Source organism: Podarcis erhardii, assembly GCF_964252035.2.
Source record: "Podarcis erhardii genome assembly, chromosome: 12".
Taxonomy (NCBI): Eukaryota; Metazoa; Chordata; class Lepidosauria; order Squamata; family Lacertidae; genus Podarcis; species Podarcis erhardii.
This window is the reverse complement of record NC_138513.1, coordinates 10,655,283-10,682,016: the sequence shown is the minus strand read 5'-3', so window position 1 is coordinate 10,682,016 and position 26,734 is coordinate 10,655,283. Positions and strand designations below refer to the sequence as shown.

At 41.5% G+C, this 26,734-nt stretch overlaps 2 long non-coding RNA genes across 6 annotated transcripts; both read right to left on the bottom strand.

Annotated features, from left to right (window-relative positions):
• Positions 1–301: 301 nt before the first annotated feature.
• LOC309326101 lies at positions 302–26,734 on the bottom strand. 5 transcript variants are annotated; one of them, XR_014150151.1, is made up of 6 exons: positions 26,396–26,734; positions 24,831–24,919; positions 8,362–8,547; positions 3,075–3,178; positions 1,709–1,828; positions 1,055–1,636 (listed from the first exon to the last, which is right to left on the bottom strand). It is a non-coding gene; the product is annotated as an uncharacterized lncRNA (long non-coding RNA). The 5 variants fall into 5 exon arrangements; XR_014150149.1 differs by lacking the exons at positions 1,055–1,636; positions 1,709–1,828 and adding an exon at positions 302–582; XR_014150150.1 differs by having other exon boundaries at positions 1,055–1,828.
• Positions 18,291–19,599, bottom strand: LOC309326104. The gene is made up of 2 exons (XR_014150156.1): positions 19,229–19,599; positions 18,291–19,148 (listed from the first exon to the last, which is right to left on the bottom strand). It is a non-coding gene; the product is annotated as an uncharacterized lncRNA (long non-coding RNA).

The following is a 26,734-nucleotide window of genomic DNA, read 5'->3' as shown; positions in this document are numbered from 1 at the left end:
CAGTCGGCGTTACTCCAGCACAGATCTGAGCCAAATTGGTTTGCATAATTTGCAGAGCGATTCTATACAAGTCCACCAAGACCCTTTCAATGGGACTTACTCCGAGGTAAGTGGGTATGTGATGGGAGCCTTGGCATGAGTATGGGCCCACATGTGCCTTAAATAAGGTTGGGACTTTTAAACCAGGTAAATGATGGAGGGACAAAAGAGCACCCAAAAGCTTCCATTGCAACAGCGTGAATATGACACTTAAAAATATTGTTAGATAAATATAGAGTTAGAAAATGGCTCGGTGCTTAACGATAATCAGTGCCTTTTATTACACTATACAGCACATTATATTTCTACCAAACAACATACCATTAATGGGGGGGGGGGGGAGAGAGAGAGAGCTTGGAGGAGGAGTGATTGAAACGCTTGTGCTCTTTGCTTCTCCTCTTGTTGTCAAACATGTTTTCAAAACTGATGGCAGGGTTGACTGAAGCTTGTTTTGTTCGCATCATTTTGCCTTCATGAAGAATCTGGACAAACTGTGTCCCTAATAAGGCTTCTGCATAGAAGAGCTACCAGGTTTCTTTCTGACTAGGGAAGGACAAAAATAAAAGGTCAAAAATAAATAGTGTAACCAGTGCTTTTTGTGTGTGTGATGGTACTCGTGTGCTGGCACACAGGGCACTGTTATCAAGATATTAGTACCTTGATAACACACTTTTTACAAATAAAAGCACTGAGCTTCTGTTTCCATGCATCTTCAAACTTTGATTGGACGTGCCTAGAGCTTCTAAAAATAATATATATAACTCCATGGCAGAAGTACATCAGACAGCATTATTACTAGGAGTATCTCAAGAGAAGATTTTTTAAAAAATAAATAAATATGAATGTTTGTTCAGATAGCATTATAGAGAAGTAAAGTAAAATCTTGGAGCCATTTGTTTTAAAGCTGCATTAATCGGGGGGGGGGGGAGTTACACATCACCAACATAAAATGCTTGCTAAAGACGTATCAACATTACTTAGTGAATCTCAGTCATCATTGAATATTGCAGCCCTTTACACAATTCCTTGGAAGCAGACTTGCTTTCATGTCCATATATTTAGGATCAGGGTTATAAGTACACTTATTTGAAAGTAAGTTCCCTTTGTGACAGTTGCAGTTACTCACTTGCAAGTGAATGTTTTCAGGATTGGCTTGTGTAGCGTTCAGTTCCATAATATGCCATTGCTTTGCAAAAGATTTCTGCTTAATTAGTACTTAAGGGCAATCCACTATAATTGTTGCAGATGGGAAGGTGGTTTTGAACTCTGACAGTATTTATTTTACTAAGGCATACATATGTGTGTCCATTTAATTCACGAGAATTTAATATATATGTTAGAAAGATGATCTGAAAAAAATCAGCTAGTTGTACAAAATATACAAAATATGTGATGCACATATTTATAAATTAGAAGTAGTGGTGGCTACCACATTTGGCTTTAAAAGAGAATTAAATAAATTAATGGATGATAAGGCTATCAACTGTTACTAGCTCCACTGTTGGAGGCCATTTGCCTCTGAAGACAGTTACTGGAAATCACAAGTGGGTTAAGTACTCTTGTGCATAGGGCTTGCATGTAGACTTCCCATAGGCGTCTGGTTTGCCACTGTAAGAACAGATTGCTGGTCTAGATTGGTCTTTGGCCTGATCCACCAGGCCCTTGTTACCTTGTTGTTTTAACAGAACTGTTCAAGGCAAGAGAGGATGATGTAACAAGGGCGATCATTCTGCTAAACTCAAAGGAGCAGCATGCATTTGCAGCGGCCGCATCCCCAGTCTCCGTTTTCCTTCAAAACAAAGATGGCACCAGCGTTAGAATTATACACTTATTTTTTAATGGTTGATTTCATTTTCTGCATCAGGTCTATCAGGCATAGAGCTCAGGTTGCTGTGACTGATATTATATTTAATGTGGATTGATACTGTTTGCTAGGAATGAGTTGCCACCACTACATATCACTGAGGGACGGATAGTGGAATTGAACCAAGAGTCCCCAATGGAAAAGATCAATACTTTATTTACTAAGATAAGCCCTAAAAACAAGATTGTTCAATAACAAGTCTTTTTTTTTTTTACTCATATTTGTCTCCCGGTGAGCTCTCTCTCTCTCATGCACACACATACACACACACACACACACACATTCAGTGGACCAACATATGATAGGTAGAATATTAACTCATACAGGAGACATCCTGCACGCATTAAGTTCATTGCAAATTAGGGAAGCCGCATCGAAATGTAATGAAATACTATTAATCGCACTTCTTGTGAAATACTCTGTAATTATACTGAACACAACCATATACAGCATGTTTTGTTATGGTAGCTTAACTAGATAATTAGAGCTAAAGTTATTCAGTTGCTGGATATCAAATGTAGATCTCTAACACAACTCTGTCGGGGCTGATATGCTACTGCTGAAGGGTAAACCCAGGCCTGCGTGCGCTTAGGTGTTGAAAAAGAAAAGAAACCTATGTGACAAGGAAGACTGTATCCTGTGCAAAGAAAAACAGGATTCAACATGCACAGCTACCCGGGAGGAAACCCCGTGGGCCTTACTTCTGAGTAAACAGGTCTCCAGGGTTACAGAAATCATTCTGCTTCTGGTGATTTTAGATAGGAGAAGGGAGCTGTGTGTGGCACACTGAAGCGGTAGCCCTAAACCCCATTTCAGGCAGGGGGATTTGCTTCCAAGTAAACAGGCATAGGATTGCGCTGAGAAACTCCAGTCCTCACTTTGGAAATACCACAGCTGAGAGTCTCATGTTGCAGAATGTTGCAGGGTTTCTGTGTTAGCACAATGGTATCTATATATCTATTCAGGTGCATACAGTGTGTGTGTGTGTGTGTGTGTGTGTGTGTGTGTGTGTGTGTGTATGTGAGAGAGAGAGAGAGAGAGAGAGAGAGAGAGAGAGATATCAGTGCCCACAGCAGTGTTTTCTGTGGTGCTGCACAGAAAGTCACCCATTATGCACTCAACTCCTGATAGCAGGCTCCACAAACTGAGCAGCAGCTAATTTGGGAAGTACCAGGGTGAGATGCCCAGTGGATGGACATTCGACATCACAGATCACAAGCCTGGTGCACAAAGTACATTTCTTCAGCTCCTGGCTCTTGAGTGCCCAAGACTGTCCTGCAAGACAAGGAAAGTCAATCATTGGGGCCCAGAGCTGGGGTGGAGAGAAGGTCATTTGATTTACCATATTTTTTGCTCTATAGGACTCACTTTTTCCCTCCTAAAAAGTAAGGGGAAATGTGTGTGCGTCTTATGGAGCGAATGCAGGCTGCGCAGCTATCCCAGAAGCCAGAACAACAAGAGGGATTGCTGCTTTCACTGCGTGGCGATCCCTCTTGCTGTTCTGGCTTCTGAGATTCAGAATATTTTTTTCCTTGTTTTCCTCCTCCCAAAACTAGGTGCATCTTGTGGTCTTGTGGTCTGGTGGGTCTTATAGAGCGAAAAATACGGTACCTTTGATTTATCACACTGGAGTAGGAATGCTAAGCGTGGTTTAAGATTGCATTATTCTGCTAGGAAATAAAGTATAGCTTACAAATCCAGCCTAATCACTTAGGAGGGGAACAGAAAGGGGCCCCAAGCCCAGCTACTCATCTGCATTGCCCAAATATACATTCAAAACCAAACCCAGATACATCTTCAGCTGCCCTTTCCAGAGGTTGAGTTTTGTTTTTGTTTTGTTTTAAAGAGCAAGGTCAAATTACCTAAGGCAAGGAAGCACAGACCTAAGTATTGAGCTACCCTGCTTAAGAGGGATTCACCCCACACATTGCTGCAAGGATCCTGATTAATGGCAGAACCACCTTTTATGTATTTTTACAATAAAGGTAAGGGCGGCGCTTTTTGGAGGCATATTTTACCAAGGCTTTGCACCAAGGAAAATGCAGCAAAAGGAGAGTGAGAGAGAGCAATTCACAAAGCTCATTTAAATGAAATGGAAAAGCAGGGGTCTTCTTCCCTGTGCCTGCAAACATATTTGGAGGATAGGCCCATCTAATGGCATTCAACAATGAATCCTTTTGCCTTTAGGAACAATTGATAAAGAAGCTAGAAACTGCCTTCTCCACTCTACTGTAGGGAATGTTAATAAACTAGTACCCAAGGACTCTAAAGAGCGTGCAGTGAAATATTGGGAACTAAATGTCAGCTAATTAAGTCAGGCTGAGACCCTGAAAGATAGTGCGTGTTAAAAGTTAAATATTAATATTGGTTTCAAACTTTATGAGGAGCCAGCTTAGTGGGAGAGGAGCAAGAACGAGAATACATCCCATAGTCGGGTGACATTTGATATTGCTAGCCAACCACGTTGCCAGTATTCTGAACCTGCCGGAGATTTATTTATTTTAAGTACATACTGGAAGAACATCCAATAAAGAATTATAGCAAACCTGGAGGTGACACACAAATTAGTGAAGGAAGGAAAGGGAGAAAAAAATTCCAGGAAGGCAATATTTCTTAGATTTCTTACTATTTTTTACAGCTTCCTAATTTTATCAAGAAGATAAGTGAGGATATTAAGAACTTTGGGACACAATAAAGGATCAGTTGCCCATAATTTGGACTTCGTATCAGACTGACACATAGCTACTCTAAGGGGCAGTTGTTATTTTGGGGGGTTAATGGTGAACAGTGTTGTAAAACGTCTTCCATGGTTGGCAACATTTGACACCCCTTACAAAGGGTGACTCCTGGGTTTAAATTGAAATCACTTTATCCTCATTCTCGGTTGCTCTTTTTTGCCCTCAGGGACTCCATTATTATTATTATTATTATTATTATTATTATTATTATTATTATTATTTATTTGTACCCCGCCCATCTGGCTGGGTTTCCCCAGCCACTCTGGGCGGCTTCCAACAAAGATTAAAAATACATTAAAATGTCACACATTAAAAACTTCCCTAAACAGGGCTGCCTTCAGATGTCTTCTAAATGTCAGGTAGTTGTTTATTTCTTTGGGAGGGCGTTCCACAGGGCGGGCGCCACTATATAGCCGGGGGGGGGGCGGGTGTAGAAAAAGAGAGAGAGATTATTCCCTCCAACATTTCTCAGATGAAAATAAGTATGTCCTATATTATTATTATTATTATTATTATTATTATTATTATTATTAATTTTATTTATATCCAGCCCATCTGACTGTGTGGCTTCCAGCATATATAAAAACATAATAAAACAATATATGTTTTTTAAATTGCCCTGTACAGGATTGCCTTCAGACAGCTCAGGGGTCAGATAACTCCATACCCTCCAACAGGGCTGCCTTCAGATGTCTTCTAAAGGTTGTATAGTTACTTACCTCCTTGGCTTGGGGGTTCCATAACACCATACCCTGCAACATTTCTCTGATGAAATTACAGACGTCATAAGAAAAAGAGGGACATTCTGGGATCAGAAATCAGAAACTGGGACGGCTTCTGGGACTGTCACTGGAAAATAGGGACACTTGAAGGGTCTAAGAGACTACTGTTGATGCCATCTTATATATGGTGTTGTCATTTCACTCTGAGATTTCCTGACTAAGATTATACCCATGTAAGAAAATGGTGCCAAAGAAGCAACAGCTGGGGGAAACAATGGTGTTCCTGAGCAGGTTTTTGTTTTTTTTTAAAATGAATATTTCCATATAATACATTTTCAGGTGGATTTTCTGAAACTCACGAGTTTCGAGACCAAAAGTAAAACTTACTATTCAGTTCAGCATTGCATCTTCTTCATCTTCGAAAGTAAGCACACAACTAGCTCTTCTGGCTTGTTCCATCCAGGCCGAACCCTACCATTAGGTAGAATGAGGCAACTACTTCAGGCTGAAGATTCTGGGTAGAGATGACTGTCCTGCCAGAGCTATTTCCAGACCCTCCAAGTGTCCCTATTTTCCAGGGATATCCCTGACTTAGAGAAGCTGTCCCGGTTTCTGATTTGATCCCAGAATGCCCCACTTTTCCTTAGGGTGTCCCTGTTTTCATCAGAGAAATGTTGGACGGTATGGAGTTATCCGACCCCCGAGCCATCTGAGGCAATCCTGTATAGGGAAGCTTTTTTACTGTTTAATAATATTTTATTATGTTTTTATATGTGTTGGAAGCTGCCCTGAGTGGCTGGGGCAACCCAGTAAGTTGGGTGAGGTATAAAAAACAAAATTATCATTATGGCATGGGACATCCCTATTTTCATCGGAGAAATATTGGAGGGTATGTATTTCTAATTATTCTCTCTCTCACACACAATTGCTGCCCATTCCCCCTGAGCTCCCACACTTGCTGATCTGATGCCCCAATGGCAAAAGGCCAAGCTGTCTCAACTAATTGCCTTCTTCCAACACAGGAAGTGCCAATGGGAAAAGTCCCTGACTGAGTGCGAGCAGACAGAGAAGCCACCATACCAAGGCATGCTCTCCAGCAGACAATGTGCATGTGTTGTTGTCAGTGTAGAAGGAAGAGGGGCAAGAAATACATGGTCTTTTGCCTCAGGTCCCAAGTAGTCTTGGGCTGGCTGTCTTCTCTTACCCATTGACCAGCAGTGAGCTCGCACCAGTGTGCCCATCGCACAAGCTATAAAGCCACTATGAGGGGCTGCAGCTTAGGTCTGCAGCAAAGGCCAAATAAATCAGGTGAACCACAATACTGAGAACTCATGTGCTGTATTTAGACAGGTAATAATAGGCACTTTGTTCTCAGGATACTTTTTGGGCCTAGCTGAGAAAGAGAAGTGAAGCCAGGCAAAATAACCAAGGGTGATCGTGCACAATTTCTCCTCTGTGCCTTCAGCATAACAGTACAGTGGTACCTCGAGTTACATACGCTTCAGGTTACATACGCTTCAGGTTACAGACTCCGCTAACCCAGAAATATTACCTCGGGTTAAGAACTTTGCTTCAGGATGAGAACAGAAATTGTGTGGCGGCGGCGGAGCAGCAGCAGGAGGCCCCATTAGCTAAAGTGGTGCTTCAGGTTTAGAACAGTTTCAGGTTAAGAACGGACCTCCGGAACGAATTAAGTACATAACCAGAGGTACGTAATTCCTGGCTTCTGCTCAGATTATCATGGTTGTGACATTTATTGGTACTGGGAGCAAAGAGGGACTTGAGTTACCTTCCCTATGAATCCTTGCATATGTCCAAAATCTTCATGCATCTGATAAAGTGAGCTCCATCCTATGAACGGCTGGACCACAAAACTTACAGGATTCTTCATTGTGTTTACTCTGACCTTGGCCTCATATGGTGGCCTGTTGACATTCCCCATTCCACCCCAATATTACTACTATTACTGTTACTACAACTTGTTGTTGTTGTTGTTAATATAATAACTCCACCTGAGGCCTTGAGGAGTTTATCCCAGTCAGTTCAGACAGCAGGACATAGATGAACCAGTGGCATAACTCGGGATACAGCCACTTCTTACGTTCATAGGGGGAAAACTGATCAACCTGGTGTCTGGCTCCCAAGGTTTTACCAGGTATTTCCCACCTGGTTCCAAGCCTATCTTCGCAGTCTTTAGGGCAGTGATGGGGAACTTGTGGCTTTCCATATATTGTTGGACTACAGCTCCCATCAAAATGGATATTGAGCTTTACGGGTGTTACATCCAATACCAATATCCACTAAATCTACCAGTCAATGAAGATCTTCTGCAGAAGCCCTTCCAAGCTGCCCCTCTCTTCTGAAGTCCAATAGTGGGAACCGAGTGCTTTCTGTGCTGGCCCCCAAATGAGGAAACATCCCAGATATGTCTACCTGGAAGCATCTCTTCCAGGCACCAGGCAAGGTCTTTCCTCCCTTCCCAGGTTTTCACAGGTGCCTGAGATACTTTGGATGGTTGTTTTTTAACTTTTATCTGCTACTTCTGTTGTCTTTGTGGCTGTGTAAAATTCTCTCTCATTAGTTTTGTTGCTGAAAGCTGTTGCTGAGGCTGTTCATAGTGACAGGTCGGATATAAATTCAAGAAAAGAAAGAAAGAAAGAAAGAAAGAAAGAGAGAGAAAGAAAGAGCATAGATCTCAGTCTTGCACATCATCTCACCACTTAAGACTCTGGAGCAGTGGTTCCTAATTGGTGGTCCACAGACCCCGGGGAGTCTGTGTAACCCACCCAGGGGGTCCATGGCACCATTCACATAACAAAAACTACCATAGAGCTATCAAAAAATTCAAAAGTAGGGGGTCCATGGCTTGGCTTTTGAAATATAGGGGGTCCACAGTACTTAGCTAATTGGGAAACACTGCTCCAGAGCGTAAGAGAATAAGGCAGTCATACTAAGGGCATGTCCAAGGGGAGCTTAACCTAAAAGAAGCTGCTCCAACCCTTTGCTAGATGAACCACTATTTTTGCACTGTCCAGGATGTTTGACAAGCTGGCATTGTGACACGTGGTTGCTGTTACCATTTTCTTAGAAGACTGCAGTTGTGATCCTGCTTCCTCTAAGGCTTCTTAGATCCCATTTTACTTCTGTGGGATTCAAGCCGCCAAACTGTGCACGGGACTGCGACCTAGAAAGACGAAAAACACAGACAATGGCAAGACAAGGCTTGGTTGACATTTGGGGGAGGGTCTGGGGTGTGTGTGTGTGTGTGTGTGTGTGTGTGTGTGTGTGCAGATTTGTCCTTGGTATGTGGGATGTGGTTTCCAACCTGAATGTTGCAATGCCCTTGAGCGGTGCTGCCCTGCGTTTGGCTCCGTCAATAAGGATCCCTGAGGAACAACATCACAGTTATCCTGTTAGCCTCAGACAAAGCATCGCGTAACAAAAGGAACTGAGCTTGAGAGATTTTTTTTTCTTTTTACGTTTAAATTGATGCATGGAAGGGGACCAGCAGGAAGCCCTGTGTTAGCCCCCAAGTCCTATGTGCCTGAAGCTAGCTGTGTTTAATATTAAAGCTTAAATACGGTAAGCTACACATTTCACTACCTTACTGTCAAATTCATAGGTTATAAATGCGCCAGAAGAAAAGGCCTTGGAGCCTTGCATGGGCAAAAATCTGCCTTCTCTTATGCTCCTGGATTTAACCTGCCTCCACCAATCCCTCTGTCTCTCCACAGTGGTACAAATAGTGACTTCCCTGGAGAGAAATATGCAAATACTCTGGTGTGTGTGTGTTTTCATTTAATATTTCCTTCCTGTCCTATAGGTGGGTTGCTGTTTGCAATGCCAACAGATTTAAGCTCCCCACCCCCGTTGATTAACTGTCTCGTTTTTTTAACTGATTAACTGGTTAATTAATTCAGTTTGTTTACTGTCCAGTTATCAACTCGTGAATCAGTTCATTGATTGATTGAACAAAGAGATCCATCAGACCCCCTCCTTCCTAATGGCATTTCACTGCTTGCTGAATTTTTTTAAAAAAATACATTCTGGCAGGCCTTTTGTCTGGTCAGTAGATGACCTAGAGCATGTCCACATTGCTCCACATCTAGTGCATTCCCACTGGTAGTTTTCGCAGCCACATTCACACGACGTCTGATGCAAACCATAACAATCCTGTAGTTCCTTTACAACTTCTGGCGTTTGATGCAGTTTTTTCTCAAACCAGCTTCAGCCTGACTAGAAAACATAAGGCAAATTCACTTGGTACTTTAGAGTGGTGTGAACGTATGAGATAGCTCCTGTGCATGGCATGCACACTCTTAAGTACTCAGAAGTAGGCCCCACAAAATTCAATGGGGCATAGTGAGCTTAGGATTAATAATAATAATAATAATAATAATAATAATAATAATAATAATAAATTTTATTTATATCCCGCCCTCCCCAGCCGAAGCCAGATTCACTTCTAATGCCTCATGATAGTAATACCCAGGCTCAAAAAACTTCAAAAACAAATACAAGTACTCGGGTTAAGTACTTAATTCGTTCTGGAGGTCCGTACTTAACCTGAAACTGTTCTTTACCTGAAGCACCACTTTAGCCTCCTGCTGCTGCCACGCTGCCGGAGCACAATTTCTGTTCTCATCCTGAAGCAAAGTTCTTAACCTGAAGCAATATTTCTGGGTTAGCGGAGTCTGTAACCTGAAGCATATGTAACCCGAGGTACCACTGTATGCCCATCAGCCTCAGCAATTTACCAGTTAAAATTGTAGCCAATTAATCTAACAAATCTATGAAAGGCTTCAGCCCTCATATCTGTGTTCTCCCATAAAGCAGACATTCCTTGCTCCATAAACCATCAGTGGAGCTCTCTCCTACTCTAAGGATCGCCATCTAGCTCATCACAAAGTTTTGCTTTCTTTCATTGTTTGGAGAAACTTTGATGTCTCTCATTGTGTCCCTCATTTCATGGTGTTTTGTCTGTGATTGTCCGCCATTCAGAAGATTTGCCCTTCATTTTTAGAGTTCAGGGGTTGAGAGGTGCGATGCAGAGCAAACCTCATTCGGATGCTTTTCTACCAACATGATTTAAATGGGAGTTCTTTTGCTAGCACGTTTCCGAATAGAGCAGCCAGATCATGGCTACAGAGCAGCCTGTCGCTCTTGTGCCATTCATGGAAATAAATGAATGAACAGAGAAGCCCCTATTGTATACATATGATATCATTGGTATTTTGGTCCTGCAACTGATCCTACACATGAACCCTTGTAAATACATCTCACTGTGTTCAGTTGAGTTTACTCCCAAGTAAAGCTGTGCACGACTACAAAGAGGAATTCCAGCCATTCCTGTGGTACAATTTAGCATGCAAAGAGTGAGCATGGATGTCTTAATATGCCTTCAAATCACCTTGAAGCTGGTTGGCGGGGTTATGCACCAACATGTAGCATGTCTCAAATAACTACAGGACAGATGTAGATAGATGTAGCTCGTGGCTAATGTTTTGAATATGTTCTAGATGCAGAGTAAGGTCCCGCTTGTAATGTAATAATTCAAAGAAAACAAGCTATACAAAGCACCTTTACTGCAAGGAACCTGTTTCAGTTAAGGCTGGAGAAAGATCTAGAGACCTGGAGAATCAGCCACTGTGTGTTTCTTTATCCCAGTATCTCAAGGTATAACCTAATCTAGAGCTGGTCAATGGTGTAACCTCTGGATGTGGTCCTACTACAACTTGGACGTGGTTCTACTGCAACTCCCACCAGCCATAGCCAGCATGGCCAATGGTCAGGGATGATGGGATTTATAGTCCATCAACATCTGGAAGGCACCACCTTGACTACCGCTGGCATAATCTATTATGTCTGCTCAGTGGCGTAGCGTGGGTTGTCAGCACCCGGGGCAAGGCAAGTAATTTGCACCCCCTAACCCGTGGATTTGCGCCCCCTAACCCTAACCCCCAGATGTTGCGCCTGGTGCAGCTGGCCCCCCCCGCACCCCCCACGCTACGCCACTGTGTCTGCTGCCTTTTTACACACTCCATTTTACAACTGATAGGAATGCAGACCTCGTGGCAGACTTTATGTTTTGCCTCTCTCTTCTAACTCTCTATTTTGTTTGACACCCAGTCTGCTGGAGGGTTCTGAAGATGGTGGAAAGCTTGCTCATTATTTTGTGATATCTTGATTGGTCTAATAAGGATAATGCCATAGTATGGATTTTGGAATCATTCTAACAGTGATCTTTTATAGCTATTGTGAAATGGTTGTAATCTGGCAATCTGAATGTCTATAACATCCTGCCAAACACAATGAGGTTTGTTCATTTTTTTTTTTACCTTTCTCCTGCTTCCCTCGAGTGTTTATAAGGTGTGAATGTATGTGTATGTGTGTATGGGGGCAGGAAAATTCTGAGTTTTTGCAGAGAACTGTGCCAGAAGAGGTACATATCTGCTACAGGTCAGACTTGTCTTTCTTCCCATGTCCTTTTGACTGAAAAAAGCACAAATGCAAATAAACCTTAGCACTGAGCATGGCTAGGATCTCGACAGAGCCCAGTCTCTGGTAGCAGGATGGCTATGAATAGAACTAACAATATGTTTTTGAGTATCTTGGCTTGGCTGTCGAAGAAGATCGAAAAACTAAAGCTGGATCAAAACAAACAAACAAACAAACCCCTCACTCAAAACAAAATAAAAAAATTCCTTCCAGTAGCACCTTAAAGACCAACTGAGTTAGTTCTAGGTATGAGCTTTCGTGTGCATGCACACTTCTTCAGATACATGAGATAAACCCCTCACTGTAACAATAAAAAGCATCAAAACAAAACAAAAATCTTTGACGCCCATCTTGAAATGAGATGACCTGTTATATCAACATGTAACGACTAAGGAGTTGTAGAAAACTTTAAATTGCATGGCTCTGAAATGAAATGGCTAAGCAACAGCTTCACCAGATATTATAAATTGTGATTTAACCAGAAAGGTAGGTGAAACATCTATCTTCCTATATACATTAACATTGTATGTTATCATGTTGCAGTTCATATGGCTGCCAATAGGTGGCCACATCAACTCGAACATAAATATATAATCTAGGAAGGGGAAACCTGTCGCCAGAGGTGTAGCTAGGGGTTGGCAAAATCGACCTCCATTGGGGGAGGAGGCTTCCGGGCCCCCCCCCGCCCCCAAAAAATCACTTTTCAGACTATGGAATGTATATGTGTGTGGTGATGTGCTGTTGATGTTGTGGCAAGATCAAATGTGGGAGAAGCTTGCTGTCCTTCTCTCACTTTGGTAAAGTGATTTTTTCGGGACGGCACCAATACAGCTTCTTGCCAAGGGTGTAAGGGACTCTAGGTACGCGTCTGTCTGTAGCCCTTCAAATGTTGCTAAACTCTAACATCCCTAATCATTAGCCATGGTTGGAGGCCACTGGTGACAGTTGTAGTCCAACAACATCCAGAGGGCACCATATTGATGAGCCTTCTGCTCTAAACAGTAGCTCTGAGCAGCTACCCACAGAGGTGCGGTTTTCCAGTTCTGCCCCTAGCAGCTCCTCATACAAACTAAACCGCAAGATTCATTTGGGCTCGCAGCCTGGAGAAAGTCTTTTCCTATAATTGAATACTCTATAGATCCATGCTTGCCCTTCATGGAATGCCTTGAAGGTGCAGTGGCCCATATTGGATGTCAAGATATACACCTGTCCCTGCAGGACAGAGAGCATTTGAGCGCAGTGTTAATGCGATAGGCTGTTTAGACTTCTTGCAACATCTGTCAGTGAACTCTGAGACGGAGAATAAGCCACAAGAACTCTGCATTCAGTCTGACTTCAGCCTTCAGCTCTGTATTCACTGATATGTTCTGCCTTGGGGGAAAATGGACCTAAAGTCTGCTACAGCCAGAATTGCCTGGTGGTGCCATAACACTTGGATGAAAATTAAATAAGCAGCTTCCCAGGCCTTGTGCATTTCTCAGCTTCTAAGCTTCGATTTGCTTTTTGTCCTAAATGAAACTTTATTGCCATAATGACAAACAGGGTATTAATTTGAAGTGAGCAATATGCAACTTCAATGTCCCTTTCCCCATTTATTTGCAATAAATGGAGCTACATAGATATAGGCTATCTGGATCTCTAGACAAATTTTGTTGTAGACGATCATTGGCCCAGCCCTTCACTGAGGACGAAGAAGTCCACAGTCAGTGGAGTTTCATGGATAGTGTAGCTCCATAGACAGTGAAATTAGCACATCTCTCAGCTGCAGTGCTTCTGCAATGTCTAGAGCTGTGAAGATAGTAAGGTCTTGGCAGGCTGCACTTGTTGAAATGAACATTATTTGCATTTTGTCCTTCCTCTGGGGAGCTGAGGGTGCTTGATGACACCGAATTGTTCAGGGTGGTTAAAAACAAAAAGGAATGCTGAAGAATTCTAAAGGTATCTCTCAAAACTAAGTGAAGGGGCATTAAAACAGCAAATTTAAGTCAACATAAGCATTGGTGCAAAAATAAGAATTATTCGCTTCGCGTGGACTGACCAGGAAATAGATCTTGGGGTCTCAGTATATAGCTCAGTGAAAATGTTGACTCTGGGGCAGGAGTGCAGTTGTGGGGGGAGGAATACTGAACCCCATGTTGGGGATCACTGGGAAGGGGAATGAAAATAAAACTGCCAATATCATGTCATGACACAAATACTGTATATGGTGCAACTGCACTTGGAATATAGTGGGCCGTTCTGGGTGCCATACGTCAAAAAAGGATATTGTAGAGGTGGGGAAAGGGTTAGGACCCAGACTAGGTATGGATGGACCCATCAAAGTCCAGTCCATTCCAGATCCATGTGAACATGGGAATACAAATGTATTTTCCCATTTCTGGGTAGATTTTTTTAATGGAAAATCATTTAAAAACATAGAAACACACATTTCTTAAATCATAAAAAGGGTCCAAGGGTTTCATGCTCTTTTTTCTTTTTAAAAAAATCTTTAAAATTTCAAAAGATAGGGCGTCCAGCTGATGAATAGCATGATCCCCTGAGAGTGATGTGGTTTCATATTCCCTCAAGTAAAAAACCAATGTCTATTCCCATATAAGCAGTGGGGACTTACTCTTCAATAAGTCTGCAATATGACTGCAGCCTAAGAGATTTATTTGAAAATAGCTGGTGACATCTTTCTGCATGACTGCAAGGCTTGAAAGAAAACTGGTTCCAAATGCACCATTTTGCCACAAGGCACATACTCCACAGGCCATCAGAACTTGTAACAGTTCGAAAACCTGATCACCATGAGTCTGGTGTGTACAACATTTTAATTTCTGTTAAGTGTGATACTATGACCTGTGATCAAATACAAGAGGTGGTGTGTGTGATCTTCCATATGGTAGAAACAACTTGGGCATCTCTGTCTCTGTATAAGTAAGGACAAACACTCTGAAATTAATCCACCTCACATCCACATTGGCACTTCACAGCTCCCCTATGTTAGCAAAATGCCTTATCTGTTATGATAGCAGAGATGTAGAATAAGGGATTCTATTTATTATAAGAATGTGAGTTGACTTAGGTAGGCCATGAGATTTATAGAACATAGCTTTTCCAACAACAAATGTTGAGTTCAAAGTCAATAAAGTATGATAGATTATGATATAGATAGATAGATAGATAGATAGATAGATAGATAGATAGATAGATAGATGATAGATAGATAGGTGATAGATAGATCAACAGATAGGCATGCAGGCATAGTGGGGTTCATTTTTTATTTCATTACCAGGCCTCCATTTCTTGGTATGTGCTCTCAGAATTCTTGGGAAATGGATTTGTTTCTTGGGTTTCCATATTATGTGTCTGAGAAATAAAATGCAAGTGTGAATTTAGTCTCTCCATAGTTCTGGCTTGGCTCCTCTTACATAAGCTACAGCTACATTTTTTTCCAGGCCAGGGAGTGGAGCCCTTCAGCAATTCACACCAGAACCAGAAAGTGAATACAGTGATATATTCAGTTACCATAGCTGCCATATGGTGCCAATGCTGAGATGAAATAAAATAGAAGTCCAGGAGGACTGGAATAATGAGGTAACCCATAGTACGACACCAGCTCTCGACGGCAATGCTCCAAACACCACCAAGCAGAAAAACGACAAGGGGGGAAACACACACACACACCAAATGGCAAGAAAACTGCAGGAAATGCAGAGGATAGTCTCACCAAAGACTAAGTCAAAAGAGGGAGTTGGTGGGTGACTCAGCCAATGAGGAAGAGTTGAAGGGCTAAGAGGGGAAAGGAGGAATTATAGGCAGCACAGAGAGGAGAGGGAGAGTGAGAGAGAGATCATCAGAGCGTTAAGTGGCGAACAGTCTAAACAATTGTCCTGACAAGAAGGAAAGAATCTCAGCATTCCTTAATGTTTGGCTATTGAGTATGAACAAATGTTCCGGCAAACTGTAGTGGCATAAAAGCAGGCCAGTGACGGGGAGGTGGGGGGAGTGCAGGGCAAAGCTTTAAGATGAAAAGCTCCAGGAACACTAGGCTGGTGAGATGACAAAGCAGAACTATAGCGAGGACTCGAGTGGGCTTCCTTGGCCAGCTCTAGTGTAAAATAGCAGAACTCCATTCAGGTCGTTGGAGCCCAAGCGATCTCTGCCAGCAGCAGCTCTTCTTGGCCATCAGTTTCAAAGCACATCAAACAACTTGTGACATGGCTAAATGGGTCTAAAATGAGCATGAATAATATTAGCAAGATATGCAGGGAGTCCACAAAGAGTCAAATTTTCTAGAAGGACCAGAGTTAGTTCAGTGCAATGGCTACCTTTAGAAAACCATTGTGTCCAATCTAATTTTTGAGCCTGAGCAGCGGGAAGGAAGGTGCAACAGACGGTCACCGCAATAAGGAAGCAAAAGGCTGAGACTGGCACTTGAATGGCAGTCATTGGAGAGTGCCATTCACAGCTCCCTGACTGACTAATAACACAATTTCCAAAATCAGTAAATGCGTCAGTCGTGGTTTGTAAATGGAAATCTAAATATTAACTATTAAATTGGCTCCATAACAACCTGGCATTTCCTTTTCCTTTTCCTTTTTTTAAATACATTAAGAAATTATGGCTGGATAAGAGTAGCCAAAAGAGCAAAAGACATATATGGATATACAGAAGACTTATTCAGTGAAGAACTGCACCACAAAGTTGCTAAACTTTCTAGCAATTATACAGTTTATTTTCATGATAAGTTTTTCTTCTGATGAACTCAGAATTCAAAACATGTTGGGAAACATGAACTGGATAAATCTTGTCTACGGGCATTGAAGTCTTTAGCTATTTTGTACATTAGGGGATCTCCTCTTGTTGCTGGATCTGCAAGGAGGGCACTCCAGTCCTAAACAATTAAAGTAAGTCCCATTGACTGTGTTGCAAAGTTGTGATCCTAAACCCGAATCTATGGAGGCAAGTTCTATTAAAATCAGTGGAATCTACTGTATTTCATTGTGTTTTGCAGTGCCAGGCTGATGGTGGGGTTGGGGGGGGGGAGCAAAGACAGAAGTATATAAAATCTATAGGAATGAGATTTGCAACTCCAGGCCAAATTCTGTACTGATAAAAATCAGCATAGAGATTCTGTGGGTGAGAGAATGGTGTTGATCATGCTCATGGTGGAAGCATTTTCCATATTATCCATGGAACTGTAACAACCCATAAGAGTGTGTATAAAACCACCACAACCAACCACAAATGAACAACCACACCCTAGGCCAACCCCAACCTCTCTCACCACCAAACAGCAGAGAACCTGCATAAGCAACGCTGACACCAAACCCTACATATATTAAGTAAAATAGAAACATCGCCACCCGACCCCACCCCCACCCATCTTCCCCCCCTCCACCCCTTTCCCCCTTTTCTTCCTAATGTCTCAACAAATGAAAATGATTTGCAAAAATGTTACATGCAAAAAATACGAGAGAGAGACATTGCACATACTTTTGTAAATCAAGGAAATCTTTAATAAAAATACATTTTAAAAAGAGTGTCTATAAAAACAGTATAATGTTTTAAATCACAGTGATTTCTAAAAGTAAGGGATTAAACCATCAAAGTTGAGAATAACATTTAAAAAAAAATCCCTTTGGTGGATGCTGATGATAAAAGTCAGATGTAGTTCAACAAAAAAAGGGTAGAAGAAGCATATTTCAGTCAAATGAGAAATCTGTAGACAACAGTAATACTACTTGCCTTAATGTTCAAGTTTATTAAAAGTAAGTTATCAAAAGGCATTGTCCAAAGAACAAGACGTAATTCTAAATATGGATTCTTATATTTTGTGGATGTGTACCGTATTTCTAGATATCTAGATAGATAGATGAAATGAACTTATTGTATATGAGAATTGCTGTCTTTAATGTTTAGGTATAAAACAATCAAGTTTTGACAAGTATTGTCCAAAATACAAGATGTAGTTCTAAACATACATCCTTACCATGTATGTATGAGTACTTGCTGAAATTAAATGATTGAGTATGAGGGTTGCTGTCTAATATGTGAGTGGCAGAAAGGATTCTTTAAACAAATATAATTAAGCGGCAGTTCTTTTTAAAAATGGAGCTGGCCAGCCCAATTTCATAAGGGACTGTTTAAAGATCTGAGAATTTTGATTTTCTTTAATTAATCCTGAAAAGGCCGAACTAGGGAACTTTGGGCTTTAGCTGTAAAAATCAAGTATTGCAGTTGGAACTGGAAGAAATCAAGACAATTGATGATAATGATGATTTGTGTGTTTGGTTTAACAGGAATACTCATTTTGTGTATTCAGCCCATTTCACATTTTCAGATCATATGCGTGGCAATTGCAAGGGAAACTGTCTCTCATATATTCATTATTCAAAATTACTTTCCAGTTAATTCCTGTGAATAATAGTTAAACTATGTATCTGTTGTTGAGCAGAGTTTATTATTCAAAAAGCAGGCTGTGCTCAATGGTTGTCACTGAACAGCTAGGTCAAATTGCTGATTTTTTGTCACCTGCTTGGATGGATGTAAGAGTAAGAAACCAGCCGCCAAGGAAAATGCTTTGAATTTACTGAATGCAAAGCTTGCTTTGGGCGAGGACAGTCCAGTGAGCACCGCTTCTGTGCAAGCCCCAGTGATGTTGCTGCTGACTGGATAGAAGCAGGCCATGTTTGCAAAGTCCATATTCCTGTCAAATGTATGAATATCCCGGAAAAATATTACTACAGTATGTAATATCTATTGATAACAACATCCAGATGCATAGATAAATATAGATATATGGATTTCTACACAAAATTCCTTATTTTACAGTTGCTCATATTCTTGCCACTATATAACTGACTGTGGATTATTGTATTATGCAAGGCATTGCCATTATGGCCTGGAGAGCTGCAGAATGACGAAACTCTGTCAGCTCAAGGGAGCTTACAAGAAAGGAAATTCCGACTAAACATCAGGAAAAACTTTCTGACAGTGCAAGCTGTTTGAAAGTGAAATGGACTCCCTCAGGAAGTGGTGGACTCTCCTTCCTTGGAGGTTTTTAAGCAAAGGTTGGATGGCCATCTGTCATGTATGGTTTGGCTGAGATTCCTGCATTGCAGGAAGTTGGACTAGATGACTCTTGGGGTCCCTTCCAACTCAATGATTTGATGAACCCATTTCTCCCTGTGGCGTTCATACGGAGCCCCCGGTCGTCTCACGGACTATTGACCCGTCCACCACTAATCCGCTGCCACCAACCAGGTCCTCCCCGGTAAATCACTTCGTCTCAGTCAGGTTCTCAAGTTAACAAAGAAGAGTGTAGTTTATTACAGACACAAATAAACTTTAACTGCATTCAAAATGTTGTTACTCTTTACCTTCTTAGTCTTATTTTTATCCTGTCTCTAACTCTTCTACCTCCCCTCACACAAGAATCCACTGCCCTAACTGTCTCTCTATTTCCAACTGCCTGCCAACTGCTTTTCCAACTGCCTTTCCCAACCAACCAATCCACTAATACCAACCAACTACCCACACCCAAACCTCAGGCTAAGGCCTTTTATAAACAGGTAGGCTCCACCTCCAGCTTTCCTATTGGTCTACATTTTAACCCTTTCTCGCTCCCCTGTACAGACATTTTCAAACGAACGGGCAAACGCCACACCCCCTACTTCCAGAAAAAACTACTTTTGCAGCTGAGGGGCATTTTCTAGACATTGCTGCCTGAAAATAGCATCCCATGGATGAACAGGGGTCAGATTCTCCTAATATCAGTAAGGATGAAGTTGGGGAACGGGTACATTATCCACTTACAAGAAGGAGTGCAGCACTGTTAAAAGGACCCAAGGAGACAAGGAGAAGGGTGGAGGTGCCAACCCAGGTATTCTGGATAGGGACAGTAGCCAGGCAGAAGTGGGCAGGAGACACAGAGAAGGAATAGAGAGCTTGGTCGTTGTAGAGTGAAATCGCTCATCACTTTCATGGACTGGGGAAACACAAAGCCGCAAGGCTCTCTTCTGGAAGAAGGTTCTTCTGTGTGAGCCAAGGGGAACGAGGGAAAGACTTCCAGCCACAGAGGTGTATAGCAACAGCAAGTAAGGGTCCTGCAGTGTTTGGAAAGGGACGCAATATGTACCTCTCATTTCCACAGCCACTGTGAGCCATCTGAAGAGAGCACAGGCATTTAAAGTGCTGTTTGAAGGACTGCCTACATGCATAGGAGCCTGAGTTGGGTATTAAGGTCTGCCTCAAAAGCTCACGTGTATGCCCAGTGATTAGGTAAATACAGCTGGTGGGCCCAGGAGACAGGGCCTTTTATGTGGAAATCCCAGATTGTGGAACTCACTCCTCACAGAGGTGCCCTTCAGATGTTTTGGGCTACAACTACCAACAGCTCCTGCCCCCAGAGTTGAACAGGCCGGGATTGATGGAAATTGTAGTCCATAACATCCAAAGGGTTTTTTAATGGGCCTGAAAACCCACCTTTTTCAGACTCATTTTCTCCTAAACTGGGCCCTGGGCCATGGTTGCCCCACCCCTCCTAGATCAAGTAAATCAATAAAAATACTTAACTAACTGAGGTTCTGCCCCACGCCGCCCCCCCTAACTGAGCTATTCTGTTAGGAAGTTAGCTGTGCTGTGATTTATATTCGTGTCTGCTTTTTAAAAAATAAAAATAATTGTTTTAACTGACTTCTGTTTTAAATTATTGTGGATGCTGCTGCCATTTTTTTTCGTGTGTGTGTGTTATATACCTTCTTGGGTGGGCTAATGCAGCCTATATATGATATCAATAAATTGTTTTATAGTGATTGTAAGAGAGAATCACAGAATCATAATTTTGGAAAAGAGACCAATTCCATGCAGTTCAGTTTCCCTGTTCAAAGGGGGAACCTCTTCAAAAATGTGTAAACCATCTCTAAGCTAGCAGCAGATGTCTCTGCCCCATTTTCTTTGCCCAGGGTACCACACTGGGCAGTGTTGCACATGAGACCTGGACCTCTCTTCTTGCTTATTCCTGTTTATTCAGCCAAGGAGGAAGTAAATAATTACTGTTAATGAAACAAACAATACCAAATGGGAAAAAATTCCAGGCATCACTGATACTAGAGGGGTGAAATGTTAATATACTTCAAAGAGACTGAGAATATGAAGAGATGGGGGGAAATTAGATTCTGGTTAGGGGGAGTGGGGGGATAACATGAAAATAATAATCTAAAACCACATTTTCAATCTGTGATAATGCTAATAATAAACATGGAGATGCAGTACTGCTGGTAAAGATCTAAGGATGATAGTGAAGGCTACCTTAGACATGAGTTTGCCTTGAAATGTGAGCAGGGGAGGAAAAGAATTTAATTTGATTTTAGGCTACCAACATCACAGTGCAGAGCACGGAAATAGTACGTTCCGCTGTGTGTGGCTCTGATGAGACAGCAGCTACAGGACTGCATTTAATTATGGCTACTACTGTACCTTTATGAAATCGACAGATGAAATATTATTGCCAATAACTTTTTTTTTTATAAATGTAGAAACTGGTGCGAATGAATTATAGGCAGAGTTAGATCAAAGCCGTGGGTTGGGAAAGTGCCAGTGTAGACCCATAAATCCTGCATTATATTTACACACACTTCAACTGGGAGGGGTTTCAGATGATCCTCATCCGTGTCATCTGGCAGTAGCTTCCAAGTGAGAAAGCGTTTTTACTATGAATTATAACTGATCATTTGAAAAAGGCTGTAGCCTCGGGGAAGGAGGAGGGAATATTCCAGAATGTTCCATCTTCCATTAAACATAAAAAGTAAGTTTCTAACTCCACAAGTAAAAGGGATATAAGGGAAAGCTAAAAGAGCCAGTATGGTATATTGGTTAGAACGGAACTGCCAACTTGCATCCCTCTAGACTTGGCTGTTGGATTACAATCCCTAACCATTGGCCATGCTGGCTGGAGCTAATGGAACTCCCATAAAACCTGAAGGGCAATAATGCATGGGTTAAAACACTGGCCAAGTGTGACTTGGGTTCAATTTAATTCAGGGGTAGGCAACCTAAGGCCCGGGGGCTGGATGCGGCTCAATCGCCTTCTCAATCTGGCCTGCGGACAGCCCGGGAATCAGCATGTTTTTACATGAGTAGAATGTGTCCTTTTATTTAAAATGCATCTCTGGGTTATTTGTGAGGCATAGGAATTTGTTTTTGTTTGTTTGTTTTCAAAATTTAGTCTGGCCCACCACATGGTCTGAGGGACGGTGGACCGGCCCACGGCTTAAAAAGGTTGCTGACCCCTGATCTAATTCATCAACCAAGTTTACTGGACTGGGCTGAGCCACAGCTGTTAGAGGATAAAATGAGGGGTAAAGGAAGAACTATGTGTGTTGCCCTGAGCTCCTTGAAAGAAGGACATAATATAAATGGAATATGTGGAATTATGATGCATTTGGCCCTGTCTCTTTATAGCTTTAGTCAGCTAATTAAGATTACGGTAATCTTTTCCAGCAGGTGTAGGGGGAGAAGAGACCTTATTGCTGCCACCACTGCCATTAATAACTATGTTCAGTGATTTGTTTATGTGTTTTTAAGGATTGGGTTATTTTGTGAGGGGTTTTTTTTTTAAAAAAATGTGCCTGTTAGAAACTGTCCTGTGGCTTCTGCAAATTATCTAAATAGATAAATAAATAAATAAATAAATAAATAAATAAATAAATAAATAAATAAATAAATGCTTGGAATAATATTTGACACAATTGCTTGCTCCCTAGTCTGCTTGCTTCCTGCCTTCCAGAGTTCTGACAACATCTTGCAGAGCACTAGGATAACTGATAGGAACTAGGCTCTTATTTTTATATTTTATTTTAAAAATGTACAAAATGAAAGTTAATTTTTATTCTTAGTTAATACATCAAATGTGAACAAATGGATCTACCTGTATTCGGGTTCTTTTGGATGCTCTGCATTGATTTGCCCCGCACCACTTGTTGGTCTTCCGCACATTTCTGGCTATGGCCTGCACCTGACATGCTCCTGTAGCATGTATGATACAGTGCGATGCTCTCATCCTTTGGATAGGGTTGTCACCTTCAAACAGAGCACTTTTGCTGTCTGACCAGCAGCATATCAACAGCTAAAGGCACTTCTAAAGACTGGGAAAGGTTTTCCCAACCTTCAGTCTTTCAATCTATTGTATTTCTGCCTATTATGCATCTGATTACAGCTTAGGACCCCAGAATCCAGGGGGAAAAGACAGTGTCCCTGCATAATAAATGTGAAGTGATTGGAACTTTTTGAAGATTGATAATTTTTTATAGTAAAAAATGAAGAGTCATATATTGATAAAAGGTGCCAGCACAAAAAAGGTGATGGAGACTATCACAAAAGAGCTCTCTCTCTCTCTCTCTCTCTCTCTCTCTCTCTCTCTCTCTCTCTCTCTCTCGCATGCTGTGTGTGTGTGTGTGTGTGTGTGTGCTGTTCTGTGAATGGGAGTTTCCAGCCAATCACCTCCCTTCTTACCCCTCCCATCATACATAAAGGAGCACTGTGCACATCTGTAGGGAAGGCTCAAACCTAAAATATTACTATTACCTGAGAAGCAGACTTCCATGTGGGTCATGGGAAGTCAGCACCTACCAGAACTGATTAAAAAAACCACACACACACAGACTGGCCCCCTGTATGGATATGTATTTAAAGTCATCAGGGTGCAGTGCTGTCATCCTAAGTCTCACAGACTCAAATGAAGTTTATAAATAAATAATGGCTCAATATTTAAAACAAGAAATGTTGCATGCTTCTTGTTTTCCTTATTTCTGAAATTTTGGTGCACTTACATTACTGTATTATTCTTTGCTCTGTACCTAGCATATTTCACAGTGTGCAAAACACTTTGCTGTTCTTGTTTCTTATTCTCAAAGCAGTTCCGTGATGTGGTTAGTTTCATGGCCAAATGGGAACGGAAGCTGACTTTTCCACATCCAGATAGCTAGCTGCTAACTGTATACTGTGGTACCTCGGGTTAAGAACTTAATTCATTCTGGAGGTCCATTCTTAACCTGAAACTTGTTCTTAACCTGAGGTACCACTTTAGCTAAGGGGGCCTTCCGCTGCTGCCTCGCCACCAGAGCACGATATCTGTTCTCATCCTGAAGCAAAGTTCTTAACCCAAGGTACTATTTCTGGGTTAGCGGAGTCTGTAACCTGAAGCGTCTGTAACCCGAGGTACCACTGTACTCTCTTGCTAACCTCTCAACAGAAGCTGAAATTTCCAAACTTTGGTCAAAGTTCCTTTTGCCTTGCTTGTTTTTGAATGATATGATTTATAGTGATTCTATTGGTGCCGATATGATGCAACTACTGGTATAATCTCTGCCAACCAGCCTTGGCTCTGCCCTATCTAGCAATGTCATGGCTCTTAAGTGCATATGCAATTGTGCCCCACCCTCCACCACCAAGAGTATACTCATTATTTTAGTGAAGAGGCAAAGTTCATGCTTCCTCATTACAACTATACAGGCTACATCAGAATTTCAGACTGCCCGCCAGTAGACTCTATCCAGCCCATTCAGCTGAATTGAATCCTTTGAATACAGTGCTGCATAACACATTTTGTCTGACACTGAAAATTCATTCAGTCATTTTATTCATTCATACAGTTGTTGCTCATTTGTTAATACATGCAAATTTATGCCCATTTAAAATATCTAAATATCTAGTGTGGAGCTAATTAAACTTTAAAAACTTTGCAGGGTATGCAAAAGGTCAAGCCAGTTTGTTTGTTTGTTTACAAAGGAAAACAAGCCAGGAGGCTACCCTTGGCCAACAGGCACAAACTCTCCTAATTTACAGGGTTTTTACAATTGCTGGAGGCCAAGAAAGGAAATGCAGCAGGCTTTGAGATGCACAAGTCTGCTTTCTGAAGGTGGCTCTGTTCCCTCTTCAATTGGCTTGTTTCTGACAAGGGACCTTTGCTGTCAAGGCACTTACCAAAGACACAGAGGGAGCAGGAAAAGATGAAGATGGAGGAGAAGGCCTTTAACAGCTGAAAAGATGATGATGATATCCTTCTTTTCTGTCTTGCAAAGAACCCAGACATCAGTATCACAGTATAATAAATCAAAGTACAATTCAAAGATTGTCAACAACAAAATTAGAATAAAATCAAACAGGCTGAAGCACAATTTGTTATCCTAATAAGCTTCTGCCAAGTGCTTTATTTCCCCCTCTGGTGGTCCCTGAGCACTTCATTCAGAAATCTGAGGCTCCATTTCATATTTTCCCAAATTGAAGTCCAGTACGTATCTCTATGCAGTGGGGCCTTTTCAGTTCTGGCACCTAGCTACATCAAAGGTTTTTAGACAGCATTTAGAGCTGACTTTTTGAAATGTGTTATCATAAAGTGACATAAAAGGAGTGAGTCATGATAAAATAGGAAAACGGTCAAAGCAGAACAGGAGAAGCTGCCTCGGAGACACAATTTGTTAATTGATCACATGTCTATCTAAATAAAAACAATAGTTCCAATAGTTTTATTATTATTATGCTTTTCAGATGAATAATGTATCCCAAAATGACTTATATCATATGTTTGACAGAAGAGTTGTCGGGCAGGAGCTGCTCTGTTCTCCTGGCCTGGGTGTTGTTACCAGCTGTGTTCCTGCATCCCATCTGGAAGAAAGAGGAGGGACTGCAAGATAGCCAGAACCATCACTTACATTGGTTGTAACTTTAACTGTAACTTGAAGAACTTGTGCTTGAGCTTGCTTTTTCCTCCTCCCTCCCATTCCATTTTCCTTGTGTGTTGTGTGTGTTTTTGATTACAAGATGTGACTGTCCTAGAACTTATGTTTGTAAGCCGCTGTAAGAGCCTTTTGACTAAAGGGCAGGGTATTATTTTATTTTCGAAAAATGAACTCATATCTCCTTCTCTCAGACTGAGAAGAGAAAAGAATAACAGCAACAAGGAAAAGGAAATACAGAGAAAAGGTACAAGAAAGAAATCAGCTTGTCAACACCAGGAAAAAGTGGTGAGTTACTAGCAGGTAGAGCGACGTTATAAACCTCTTCTAAGACAGCGCTGGCCATCAAGAGATTTTTTTGTATTGATTTTTATTAATTTTATTTCTTTAAAAATTGCATATACCACCATTTGTGAAAAGGACACAGGGCAGCTTACAACATAGTAACATAATAAACAACACAATGCACATGAAGAACAACATCAGCAAGAAAAACAGTTGTGTGAATTCAATTCATAATAATAAGCAATAACATAATAGGCGTGTCCAGTCATTCACAATGTCATCCCAGCAATAAACTCTACAGCTCAACTCCTGCAAGTACCATATGCAAATGAAATAACATTATCTATTAATCACAGGTGCAACTATAAAAAGTATACCTAATGACTACAGCAGTATTTCCTTGTAAAAAAGCAGCAGCAGAAGCATACTTCAAGTGCAGAATTATTATTTTTCTACACTTAAAAAAAAAAAAGCTGGATCAAATGGGGTCGCCTTTTCATACATGGTTTTGCAATTATTTAATCTCACCAATCAAGTGTTGAAACCCTGCTACAAAGCCTTGTCCCATACAGAATTTGGAAGGCTACACTGGACAATGAGGAAAAAGAAAATATGTGGCAGGAATTCTCCTGTTTCCTGTTTGTTCAGGGAGATAGAGCAGGTGGGTGGGTGTGTGGGTGTGTGTGTGTGTGTGTGTGTGTGAGAGAGAGAGAGAGAGAGAGAGAGAGAGAGAGAGAGAGAGAGAGAGAGAGAATTGTCCATTTGACTTCCCTGGGCCTTAATGCTACCTAACTGCCAACCACCTGTGGCAGTTGGTTGCCATGGCAATTTCCCCAGGTTGCCTGGGCTGAACATTCTAGACTCCTA